Source organism: Aedes aegypti, chromosome 1 (assembly GCF_002204515.2).
Source record: "Aedes aegypti strain LVP_AGWG chromosome 1, AaegL5.0 Primary Assembly, whole genome shotgun sequence".
Lineage (NCBI taxonomy): Eukaryota > Metazoa > Arthropoda > Insecta > Diptera > Culicidae > Aedes > Aedes aegypti.
This window is the reverse complement of record NC_035107.1, coordinates 51,528,794-51,541,781: the sequence shown is the minus strand read 5'-3', so window position 1 is coordinate 51,541,781 and position 12,988 is coordinate 51,528,794. Positions and strand designations below refer to the sequence as shown.

At 37.6% G+C, this 12,988-nt stretch overlaps 1 protein-coding gene and 1 long non-coding RNA gene across 4 annotated transcripts in view; both read right to left on the bottom strand.

Moving 5' to 3' along the window:
* The window catches only part of LOC5569928 (carbonic anhydrase-related protein 10), a 194,701-nt gene that overhangs the window by 67,069 nt on the left and 114,644 nt on the right, over window positions 1-12,988 (bottom strand). The gene's annotated exons all lie outside the window — the stretch shown is intronic.
* On the bottom strand, window positions 3,327-4,506 carry LOC110677666. Its single transcript, XR_002501121.1, has 2 exons — window positions 3,670-4,506; window positions 3,327-3,607 (listed from the first exon to the last, which is right to left on the bottom strand). It is a non-coding gene; the product is annotated as an uncharacterized LOC110677666 (long non-coding RNA).

The window sequence follows — 12,988 nt, the reverse complement described above, 5'->3', positions numbered from 1 at the left end:
TTTTGAAATATCACATTAGTACAACTTTTCAAAACTTCCGCGGAGCACCTGCCAAGGCTTTGCGGAGCACGATCTGAAAACCACTGTAAAAGCAACACAATGAAAATTGTGCCAATTTTCCCTAAAAATAACGCGGGATTTGAATATCAAGCTGATTTTTTTTAAAAAGCTAGAATCCTTTATTGCAATAAATGAATGAAACTTCACTAGAAACAACCAAATTATGAACCTAGATATTTTAATTTGTTTAGAAGCTTTGTTCAAAAAGGATACTTGTAGCACTGGCTTTTGCATCGTCAAGGTTATCTAATAAAAAACAGCGGGATAGTCTTAGTTGAGCTGTCACGTTCTGTCCTAGGTCCGAACTGAGACAAAAAACTGTCACGCATCAAAGCGTGCGTGATGTTTGGCGTAGAAAACGATTCTTTTGATTATGATTGTTTTCGCTGCACTGTGAGCCGTCATGAATTTTTTTTCGGTCAAAAGTAATTGTGCTCAAATGTTTGGGCTGTCAGTCTCTTGATTTCAACATGCTATGGGAATGGAAAGGGATGCCCAAAAATCTAAATAATCCAGTTAAACATTCCACTATAACGTTGAAGAGGTGTATTGTGCCTACTCACTATACACAGTGAGCCGTTAGCTGTGGGACGAATCAGAACTGATTACGACCGATATGAAAATGGGTTGAAGCCAGCTGTAAGGAATAATAAAATAGCATTTATTTTGTTTTTTTTTTGTTTTATCTGGCATAAATAAAATATGTTAGGTTTTTTACAAGGACTTGCCAATAATCGATTGTTTGGAGAAGAAAATTCTATCGGTTTAGCAAAAATGATCTCAAATTATTAATTTTCCATGGAATAACTATCTTCAATATAAAAAAAAATATAAAAATATTGAAAAATTAAAAATTGAATGATGCTTCGGAGGTATTTTTGGTGAATGTCTTGAGAAAATAATGTAGATATTATATTTGAAATAATTCTTCAAAAAATCTCTGGAGAAATTTATTAAGAAATTCTTGAAGGAATCCCTTAAAAAATCTTTGTGAATTTTTAAAGTGATCAACGGTTAGACGATTTCTACAATTTCTTGAAGACATTGATAGAATTTAACCTGGATATGACTGCTGCAAATTTTTACCTATGCATATAAATCTATTGATGAGCTTTACCCAGAAATCGTTTTGTTTGAATGGTAACCCTTATGTTCAAGTAAGGTTTGTTTTTCAACCCAGTTATAGCGAAGCAGTATCTAGTATGATGTATTATTCTATTCTATTTTCCTCCTCCACAGCAGCAAAGTAGGTAAGAAATCACAAAAGAATTCCCGATAAGACTGGTGCTGCTCAAGTAGCACCATGACGAAGTCGACAGGCCATGGCGTATCCTGTTCGCTTACTGAATAGTGCCAGTTCTTGCTGCCATGGCTCTTCCGAACATTCTTTCGCTATCCCGAATCCTTCCAGCTCCAAATCCAACTCCACTATTTCCGCCAACTTTGGTTGGCTCCACGTAATAAAATAATCATGGCGCCAGACTTTTTGACGCCGAAATATTTTTCCACATAAATTTTTAGCTTCGACTCGACCGCGCTGCAACATTCTGTGCCCAAGTCGAGTATGTTATTGTTTGGCACGAACTTCGCTGGCCAAAGGCGCCGCCACTATCCTCCCCATCGCCAAGCGATCATCCAATCCACGGGTAATCTATATAAAAATTGCTGACGCAAAGCATCCCCTCTGTCTTTCGATTCTCATCGTGAAGTAGAACGGAGCCCGATTTTCTGGATGCGGAGAGGGGTGGGGAACTGTAGACCACTTGGCGCCAGCAGTTCTATCTGCTTTCGCCGTTAGACAAGAGAATCGCCGCCGCCGGTTGCAACAGAAACTACTATCTGCTGTTTTGGCGCCCGGAAGACTGGCTGGGATGCTGCGAGAATATTCTTTCTTCCGATTTTACTTCGCTTGATGTTAGATGATTTAGTATCTACAGTCTTGTATGAAGAGAGGGGAGGGAAGCTGAACTGAACCCCATTTTATAGATATGGTAGCAGCAGCAGCTTTATTTCCGTTTGGCACTCTGTCAACTTGCCCGGGATGCTTTCGGAGGACAAGATTGATGGGGTTCATGGGACCGGGGCGCACTAAATAAATAGTCACCTGTCAGAAAGGATGCGCAATTAAATAAAGTGATTTCTGTTGGTTGCTTTTTCAGAAGAGTTTTTTGATATAGACACCGAAACTGCGGGTCACTGTATCGAATCGATGAACGTTCAACTGCAGAATATTTTCCTTAAAAGTAGTATGGCTGGTAGCAACTGAGTATTTAAAACATTGGAACTTTAGAGATATATTATATTTTATGTATTATTATATGTTATATTATTATATATTTTGTAGATATATATATATTTAGTGTATGCAATGTTTAGTTTGTCAGTAGTTGTCATTTGAAAGCATTTGATCTTGGTTTTGTGGAAAAAAATGATAATAACAAAAAAAATAATCCTCTCAGCATTTTTTCTTATTTTTGTTCCTATTGTAGTAGTAATTTCACGGCGTGCGCAAAACACAAATCAAAATCGTACTTTAACAAATTTGTTATATTTTCCCTTTGAAGAATGGATCAATTGCTTTCAAAGGATTTTAAAATTTCCTCATTCTTTTTTGTTTTGTATAATAAAAAAAATAGTTTTTCTTAGTGGTGCTACTATTGGTACAATAGGTCTGAGAAAGGAGCTTAAACTTTAATCGAAACAATATATGTCGATCATTTATTGAACAAAATCAAGTTTGTTTCTGGTCTAGCACAAATTAATCACAATCAAGTCGCTCAGAGAAATCGCGGAACTGTTAAAAGATGTTTCTCACAAATGTAACACCATTCACATTTTTTTGTGAAATCTACTCTTGATGGATGCAAGAATCGAATGTGTGCATAGGGTTACCATATTTGCTCTCACTGAAAAGAGTACATTTTTTCAACTCTGTAAAAGAGTACTTAAGAGTGTTACTCTGAGCTTTTGGATAAATTATTTAAATTCAACAAAAATAATAAGAAAAAAGGAACTACACTAGAAAACTAAGGAAATTAACACTTAGAAAAACTTCAAAAAACTTCAATTCAAAATTAAAAAAACTAATTAATAAGCAAATTTTTACAAACTATTTACACTTCAGCCCTCTCAGGGTCTATCCGGGAGAATCGTTCAGGGGCGGACTCACAACCCTCACTTGCTGCGCGAGAAAAAAAGTAATCACAACAAAAGATAGAGAAAAGGAATTGCACTAGTAATAAATAATTAAGCTTAAACACTGTAACTTGGAAATTCACATTTTAAACAATAAATTTATATATTTTGGAGGGGAATTCATAGGATAGTAAAGGATGTGCACATTTAGTTTCACTTGATTCCAACGTTTTGCGGGCTTACCCGACCTCTGTGTCTTCTGATGTCGGTCACTTCGTGTCTGGGCCACCTGAAGCCGGATCTGGACGCCTTCGTTCTGCTTATTCCGCACTTGGATGATGACTCCCCTATTTCGGCACTGGTATGAGAGATCGGCGGTTGCACTCACGAGACACGGTTAGGAATTTAGTTCCTGGATTGATAAAAATTGAATTTTTAGGTCTTGAACGAACCGACCATTAGAAATTTAGTTACCAAAAAGATCCTTTGCCTTGGCCTGCATATCCTTTTTATATCGCTTAGGATGATGCAGCATAACCCATGGGTGGAACATTTCCCGGGAGGGATTTGTTTCCGCACAGTTGGTACAAGGCGCCATGATGCAGTGCATAAGGAAGGAATGATGATGTAGGGTTTTATAGGACGGGGATTTGAATTCAAATATTTAATTTATTTTTATTTACAAATTCATTTTTTTTTTTAATTAATTCATTGGTTATATTAAGGGTAACTGGTATCGAAGGATAGGGGGAAAGGGATTACATTTACATATTAAGATATTTATATTTAAACTAGGGTTGAAAGCACAATTATTTACAAATTTACGAGTATTTACAAAACTATGAACATGTTAACAAAGTATGGATATTTACAAAAAAGAAGAAAAAAATATATAAAAAACAAAAGAAAAAATACAAAAAAGCAAATTTGGATTGTGACCTATCACATAGGTAACAATTATCCCGGATCGGGTGAAAAAAAAACGAAGTTTTTTTTTTTATTATTATGGAGCTCTCTATAATCGAGTTATCAGATTACGAAAAAAAAAAGTTCAAGCAAAAGTTCTCTCTTCTTCCAGATTTAATTGATTTGGAGCAATGATTGATCCTATGCGGCAAGTGCTGTTGCTCGAAATCACCTAAATTTGGAAGAATGAGCCTGCTTTTGCATGAATCCGGTTTTTGTTCTCTGCCTCCGACTATAGGATTCCCAGGCGTCCAACTATAAGTTTCGCTACACAACTCTCTGCTCTGCCAATTTTAGTTGATTCTTCGCAATGATTGATCCTGGACGGCAAGTGCTGTTCCGAGGAATCATATAAATTGGAAGAGTGAGCCTGGTTGTCGCGGAAGTTGTCTTTGTCAAAACTTACAATATCCGATTTTTTTTCTTCGAGCTACTATGTGGATAAAACTGCCGTTTATTCTGTACATAGTTCTCTTCTCTTCGAAATTCATATTGATTTGGAGCAATGATTGTTCCTTTGCGGCAAGTGCTGTTCCTCAAAATCACTTGAATTTGGAAGAGTGAGCCTGCTATGAACAGAAATATAGCAATCCTTTCTGGTCGCTTGAAGGAAAAGAGCCGGAGCTTCCAAGGTCTTTCTTTTAGGTAGAGGGATCTGCGTGTCGAGATTTGGTCAACTATGAAGACCTATTCAACTAGTAGTTCTCTGCTATTTCAAATTCAATTTAATTGAAAGCAATGATTGTTCCTGAGCGTCAAGTGCTGTTGCTCTTAATTACGTGAATTTGAAATAGTGAGGCTCACTATCTAGTTGAATACGTACTTCTATGTCGCCATGATCTGGACAGGTGATTTGTCCCGAGGATTAATTAGAATTATTAAATTGTGATCTACAAACTGCAATTGAAATGCTAGAAATTACAAAACCATATTTCGTCAGAAAAGCTCGCATTTTGCCACTCACAGAACCCACTGAACAAGGCCTAAATTAATTGTTTTCCTGTCAACATTGGTTGACAAAATAACTTAGAACTAATTTACTAACACTAAATGAGAGAAAAAAAAATGATTACTTCTCTTTTTTTATTTAATGACGTCACAAGATTTCTCTTGGACCAGATTTTATTTTCACATACTCACATTCACACATCTCATTCAACAAACATTCATCAAGCCACTCAATCATTTCATTTCCACTCATTCCCATTCATAATTTTCCAGTTATTCCATTCATTCACACTTTCCCATTCAGTAATCACATTCATCCTACTTTATTACTACTATAACATGATTCTAGAGCGCCCTTAATTTGTGGTTGTTTCTTAGATCACACTAGCGTCTCTTATTCAAAGAGAGCTGGTGATCTTTCTGCGAAACTTAAATTTAATGAACCGATCTCAATGCTGCTTCTTTACTTTCTCGCATGCGAGAAAAAATTGCAAGCAACATGAGGGGCTTTTAATGACTACAGCGAATGTCGACCATACCAGGTTGAAAAAGCCTTTTACTCAGCCCTGTGTATGTCGACTAAATAAAGAAGGTTCTTGTGTGGGTGTGAAATGTCAAAGCTTGTTTATGTTTTGACGAATGAGAAGACTATCGTGAACAGTGAAGGTTTTGCACTGTTTTCACGGTTTTAACAGCAGTTTGAGGGTGAAGGTTAAGGTGATACGCATCAATTGCCACAAAACGTATGCGCAGATGTAAGTTTTGTTTACTTTGTATATTTTTAGGTCAACAAAGCTGAGCCTTTGGAAATAAAGTGAGCTGGTAGAACATGTTTTATTCCTATCTATCCCGGCTTCAGATGAATTGCCGGCCACACTCCGAGTGATTTACCCGTGAGATCTTCAAGATCATACGATGACGTCCCTATCTTAGCCTTGACCTTACAAGGGAGATACTGCGGTCCGTACTTTGAATTGTAGTTATCCGCAGCGCTCGATTGTTTCATGTTTCTCCTGAATACCAGCTGGCCGACGGAGAATGATTTAGCGAAACGACGGCTGCGTAGATTATAATGTTTTGTGGACGATTCATGTGCCTTAGCTAATTTACTTTTAACGATGTCGTATATTTTAGAGAGAGTTTGTTTACGCCGTTCTTCCCGTTCGTCGTCGGAAAGAAGTTGATCGTGGCGTAAAAGACGATGATCTTCACCCTTTTCGGACAGCTCGAAGCCATGTGTAATGAAATAGGGCGTGAAGCCCGTTGAAGTGTGTTTAGTGGTGTTTAAAATCAATTCAATCTCGGCGATTTTGGTATCCCATAAACGCTGATCCTCACGAACATAGGTTCGTATAGCAGTGTTTATGGTGCGGTTCACTCGCTCGACGGGATTCGCCTGTGAATGATACCGCGAATTGAGCCAATGCGTGATTCCAAATTGGTCAAGCAGGTCTTTGAACACTTTCGCGATAAATGTGCTACCGTTGTCCGTGATAATTATTTCAGGCACGGAGTTCCGGTAGAACCACTGTTCCTTCAGAACCCCACACATGGCTGAGCTATCTAATTTCCGCACGGGATGTAACATCACCCACTTCGAGAAGTAGTCGGTTATCACCAAAAGGTGTTGATTTCCTTTTCTACTGCGTGGGAGGGGTCCGACGAAATCAATTGAAATGATTTGCCATGGATAAGATGCTTGACGCATTTTTCCCATCTCGGGTGTAACTGCTACGAACGGGGCTTTAATTTCTTTGCACGTAGTGCACGCCTGAATATACGATCGTATGGTTGAGGCCATTTTAGGCCAATAAAATCGTTTTTGGATACGAGCCAGCGTTTTCTCATAGCCCTGATGAAACGTGTCATCGTGATTTTCTTTCAATATGACGGAAATTTCGTCAGGTGATGGAACAATTTTCCATTCAAAACGGGAATCGTAAGGCTCGTTCTTCGCAATAACGAATTTCATCAATTTACCGTCTTCTAAGCGAAAGTCGGCATAGTCATCTGGGTTGCTCAAAACGTTTTCAACCAAGGAGGTATGCCAAGATGCAGTAGATGGATCTAGGACTACAGCTACACTTCTCGACAAGGCATCTGGGACAATATTGTCCTTACCATCGACTCCATCGACTGCACCTTGACCCTACCTTCCATTTGGTATTGAGGATATGTGTCAACGCAGATGAATCTGTGATGAGCTTGAAATGGTAGCCCTCAATGTATCCACGGAAGTGGTCAATAGCCAGCAATGCTGCTAGGGCCTCTTTCTCAGCGGCATGGTAATTTCGTTGGGGCGTTGTTAATTTGTGAGAATAATAAGAGATTACTCTCTCGCCATCCTTTTGCTTCTGTGTCAAGACAGCAGCTACAGCGACGTCGCTGGCATCTGTTTGGATGGTAAATTCTTTCGTAAAATCTGGACTACCTAATATAGGAGCACTCACCAGGCGTTCTTTAATTACACAGAAGGATTTTTCTGCCTCATCAGTCCACTTAATGATTTTAGATTTCGTTTTTAGGAGATCAGTAAGCGCCGCTGTGATCTCGCTAAAGTCCGAAATAAACCGACGGTAATAGTTTACCATTCCTAGAAATCTCCTTAGTTTTGTTATCGAATTGGGTCTCTCGTACTCAATTATGGGTCGAGTTTTCTCAGGGTTAGCTCGAAGGCCTTGGGTACTAAGGAGGTACCCTAGGAATGGTATTTCTGGGACGCCGAATTGCGACTTTTCCAAATTAATGGACAAGTTTGCCTCTCTCAGCCTGCGTGCAATTTCCCGCAGTAGCTGCACGTGATGTTCGAATGTCTCCGTCACCACGACGATATCGTCGAGGTAGACAAAGACATACGGTTCCAATACACCGTGGCCTAGCACGTGGTCCATTAGCCTTGCCAGGGTGGCGGGACTATTGACCAGACCAAAAGGCATACGGGTGTATTGGAACAATCCCTTGCCTTGCACACTGAATGCTGTATACTTCCTCGAGGCCGGATGAAGAGGTATTTGGAGGAAAGCTTCCGAAAGATCTATTGTTGATAGATAGTTGGCTTTCGGAAGTTGGCCTAGTATACGACAGGGGTGCGGCAAGGGATAAGCATCTCGTACAGTGCGCTCGTTTATTTTACGGGCATCTAAGCAGAGGCGAACTTTATGTGGCTTTATTACGGGGACGCAATTGAGTGACCACGAAGAGTTACTACGTTCAATTATCCAGTGTCAAGCAGACGTTGCAGTTCAGTGCCCACCAAACCTAATGTTTTTGGCGACATGACGTAGGGAAACTGACGTACCGGGGGTTTATCTTTCCATTCTTCCTTAATTTCGATACGATGCTCAGTTAGCGGGGTTAATGACAATTGCCCCTTGCGGGCTGGCAGGAATAGTTTTTTTGTTGCCTGAATTACCCGTTGCTCTTCAATCGTAAGAATAGAAGAGGACGTTGGCTGTGTGGTTTCTTCTTCCCCAAAATCATCAATTAGGGCACATTCTCCGACTGTTGGTTGAATGTTAAATTTGGCCCAAAAATCCATGCCACAAATGCAACGGATGGCTAATTTTGGAACAACCAAAGTCGGAATGATTTTGGTTACGCCATTGAAAGTAAATGGCAAATAAATTTGACCAAGAATCTCCAGTGGTTCGCCACCAGCGGTGCGCAACTTAATGGGATTTTGAAGTGGTTTGATTTTGCGAGGATTTAGTGAAGAGTATACACTGTCGTTAATTAAGGTGAGGTTGCTACCACTATCCAGTAGCGCACGGATTTTGTGCTCATATATACATATGTTGGTGTATGGGCGATTATCATTGGGATACGGGTAAGTAATTAAACATGTGATTGGTTCTTCAGAATAGAGATCAGCGGTGGCTTTGATGAAAAATGTAGGAGAAGAGCTTTGAGTATGATACGCGTTTAACGGTTCAGCGAACTGCGTTTTTCGTTCGCTGTCATGGCGTTTTTTGTGCAATAGGGACAATTGTTAAACGGGTATCCACGGAAGGCACAATTTTCGCAAAGTACCGCTCTCGGGAGACGACATTCTCTCAAAGAATGTCCGTAATTTCCACAATTGAAGCATGTATTATCCGGAGGGGGTTGGTATGAATCAATGAGATTTTCAAGGGTCGATCGGTTTCTTTGTTGAACTTGATTTCGAGCAGATGCTTGTGGGGGGTTTTTGGATTGAATTTGTGCCTGGGATTGGTGGGCCGATTTTTGTGGGTTGGAGTGGGTTGTTGGTGACGAATTAGATTGATTTTGTTGGCTCAATGCTGAGTTTTTCTTGGGCTTTGTCTGACTGACAGCATTTACGGATTTCTCAATCCCAAACACCTTATTATAGGCGGAGAAATTAAGCGCATCAATTTTCTGGCCGGCAGCAATTAATGTCCCAAGTAACACAATATGTTATATAATAGTATATAATTGACGTTTTGAACATACTGCGCTGCATTTTCCTAGTACTATTTACTTAATATCATACAGTTGTATAGCTAAAACAGCGCAAAAAATGGCGGCTTATATAACATCTTATTGGCCTTACTATGTTTCTAAATACAATTATAGAGGTAAAAATTGCGTTCAATGTATGTTGAATAAATATATTTTCAGTATAATCAAAGCAGCTATAAATCTAAAATATTTCTTGGTTACAATTTAGTCATTTGTCATCAATAGCAACTTTCCAAATCTGTATATATTGCAACCCTCAATGCATGTTGAAATTAATTCATTTGCTAGTGATATAACTTGCAAATAACATTTGTAATACGAACTGACAAAGTTTTATCACAGCTGAAATAATTGGTTGGAATCAAGCTATTTGCAAGTTATATGACTTGAAAAATACATTTATAACACAATCTGATAAGTTGAAATCAGGTTCAGACAAATTAGTTGAAATCAAGTTATTTGAGACCGATATAACTGATAGAAAACATTTTCAGTACAAACATATTGAAGGAATATCATAAAACCTAAACAGTAGTACTTTTTAACAGCTGCGCTATTTACAGACAAATGGAAAATAGAATTTCGTATTGAAAATAGGTTTAATGAAGCTAACTCGAATTTCAATTTCTAAGTGGTCAAGTCGATAAAAGCAAATTTTATCTCAGATAACAAATATTTTAAAGTGGATTTTAGTCATTGTCAGTATGGGTGTTTGAAATGCGGTTCACGATATATCGTGAAATTTTTGATTCCACTTTCGAAAAATTCATGCGCCATTACAAACATTTAAAAAAAATATATACAAAAAAAAAATTTTTGCTGTTTCGTTAGATTTGTTTTAATCTGCTCAAATAATCAATATGGCAGAGTACATGAAGCTTCATGTAACAGCTTACAATGACGATTGAAAGTGTTGGAACAGTTAAAATTTTCAAGAAAGTCGTGAATATTGTACCTACTTATTCAATAATAAAAAATGTCATAATTTGTGCATAACATATTTTAACTAGAAAACCGAAGCATTTATTGAAAATAAATTACGTGGTGTTACGTGTTACGTAATCGAATTCAGAATTAAATATCATTATATGGTATATTATCAATCTCGAGAACGCAAAATCGAATTTACGTCGGGTATGGCGCGCTGTTTAGAAGACTAAATTTGCAATTCGACTACACACAATGCCCGACATTAGATCGAACGCATAAATTTGGAAAAATGCGGCGCACATATTAAACAGAGTTGTTCGCTGTCACTATCAACGCTTGAAAATTGCTAATTAGTACAGGCCGACTGCGATAAAATTCGGATCTTTCCATATCACATCAACATCATGCTGTCTACTCCATCACTATGTCTATGGATATCACTGATGGGTTAGGTTTAGCCTTAAATTAAGCAAATAAAATGGCAATTCATCAGCACGATATTCTTAATAGTGCTGCAGATGGACTGAAACTGTGTGTCGGTCACTGAAAAACATTAATAGCGTGGATAATCACCACGTGATCACTCATTCTGCAGGTGGCTTATTATCACTTTGATCATATTTTAGCATGTTTTTCTATTTTTGAACTTGCTTTGAACTCAGGTTGGAACTGCGAAATGAATTGTTATTTCAACCCCAAACCTGATTCAGGTTCGACCAAACTAACTCAGTTTCTACAAACGAAAACGACATAGGGTAAGCGCCACCTAAGAAAAAGGTATTGAAAAACGGAAACACGTTACAAATTAATCGTCCCATAAGGTTGATTTGTAGTTTGAAGTGTTTCCTTTCACACCACAGTTGTATTTTGTAAACAAAAAGTTGTTCAGACTTTACTTGGGAACAATTTTGAAAAAAAAAAACATTATTTTGTGTGGAGTCTTACACTATACGGGGTAAAATGACCCCTTCCCTTCACGGGGAAGTATGAGGCATCATATTAAATCTGACGATTTTGATAGGAAAAACGCTTGCAAGACTATATGTAGAAGAAGGCAATGTAAATGAGAGATTTTTGTACTAGAACCTGATTAAAGTCTGATTTAAATCAGAGAAACATATCATTTGCCCATGTACAGCTAGCATTTAGAATATCGATGCAGAATTGTCCATTGCACGGTGATATCAAAATTAAAAAATCGCTCTCTTGTTTTATTATAGGAAAACTGAGAACAACGATGACAATACCTATAAAATTTCCTTCAAAAGCAAAAGAGAGAGAATGAGAACTATAACTATAATTATTTTCGGATGTTATAAGGAACCAGCATAAAATAAGAACTCGGAAGTAAGTATCGTTTCGATTCAAATTACGAACAGCTTCAAATTCCGGACACTTTACTTTGTATGGGAAACATTTCACACGAATTGTTTCAATTTTTGCCACTCAAAAGTTCTCGCTTTTGAAACTCGGTTTGATAAACATTTTTCATAGATATCCATGCTAATTTAGTATGACCAACTGCCTTAGGCGTCTCTTTAGTGGTGTGACGATTTCAATTGATGTTTGAATTTTCTATTTATGATTTTTGTGAGCTGTCCGGAAATAGAACCAAAGTGCCCGGAATATGAGGCGAAAGTGAGGAAGCGTCCGGAATAAGAATCATGAAAAGTCCACACATTTCTATTTATTTAAAATTATTCATGTTGCGAAATCAAAATATTTACCCATCATTCGAAAGTTAAGTGATCTGGAGGCTCAATAACGCAGAGGAATCATACGGAAAAATTTATTTTACATGCTTTGTGATGAGTTATACTTCACTGAGGCCTTAAGTGTCCGTAATATGAATCAAAACGGTAGGTAGTTGGTTTGGAATAAATCGTTCAATTGCGTAAAGATTATGCCTATATTGCCAATTTTAGATTGTCATAAAATATATGATACTTTCAGGAGAATAAACACTATATTGAAATAGTCCAAGTACTATTCAGGAACGATAATAATGAAATTCTTAGATTTAGAATTAAATAGGATCTCAAATCTATCTATTGATGATACATACACACTTAAATTATTTTACAGGAATCCGTGAATTTCACTGTATTCTCAACAGCTGAAAGATTCGATGAAATAAATTAACAGAGTACGCACACTCAATCTGTTCGGTAAAAATAACTGGGTTTTGGAACTACCGAAAAAGTCAGTAAACTAAAAAAAAATGTCAGAAATCAAAAAACAGAGATTCTTCACTGAAACTTTGCAGAGAGCTTTCTTTTTATATCATATATCAATAAAAAATAAAACATGGTGAAATTTGCTTTTCAATTACGCGTGGCGACAGTTTTCATTTTACTGACTTTTTCGGTAGTTTCAAAACCCAGTAAAATTTTACCGACCCCAGTAATTTAATCTAAGTGTGCGGTGAATTTCTACGTTTTCGGTAAAATTTCACTGGGATCCGTTGAATTTCTATGGAATTACGATG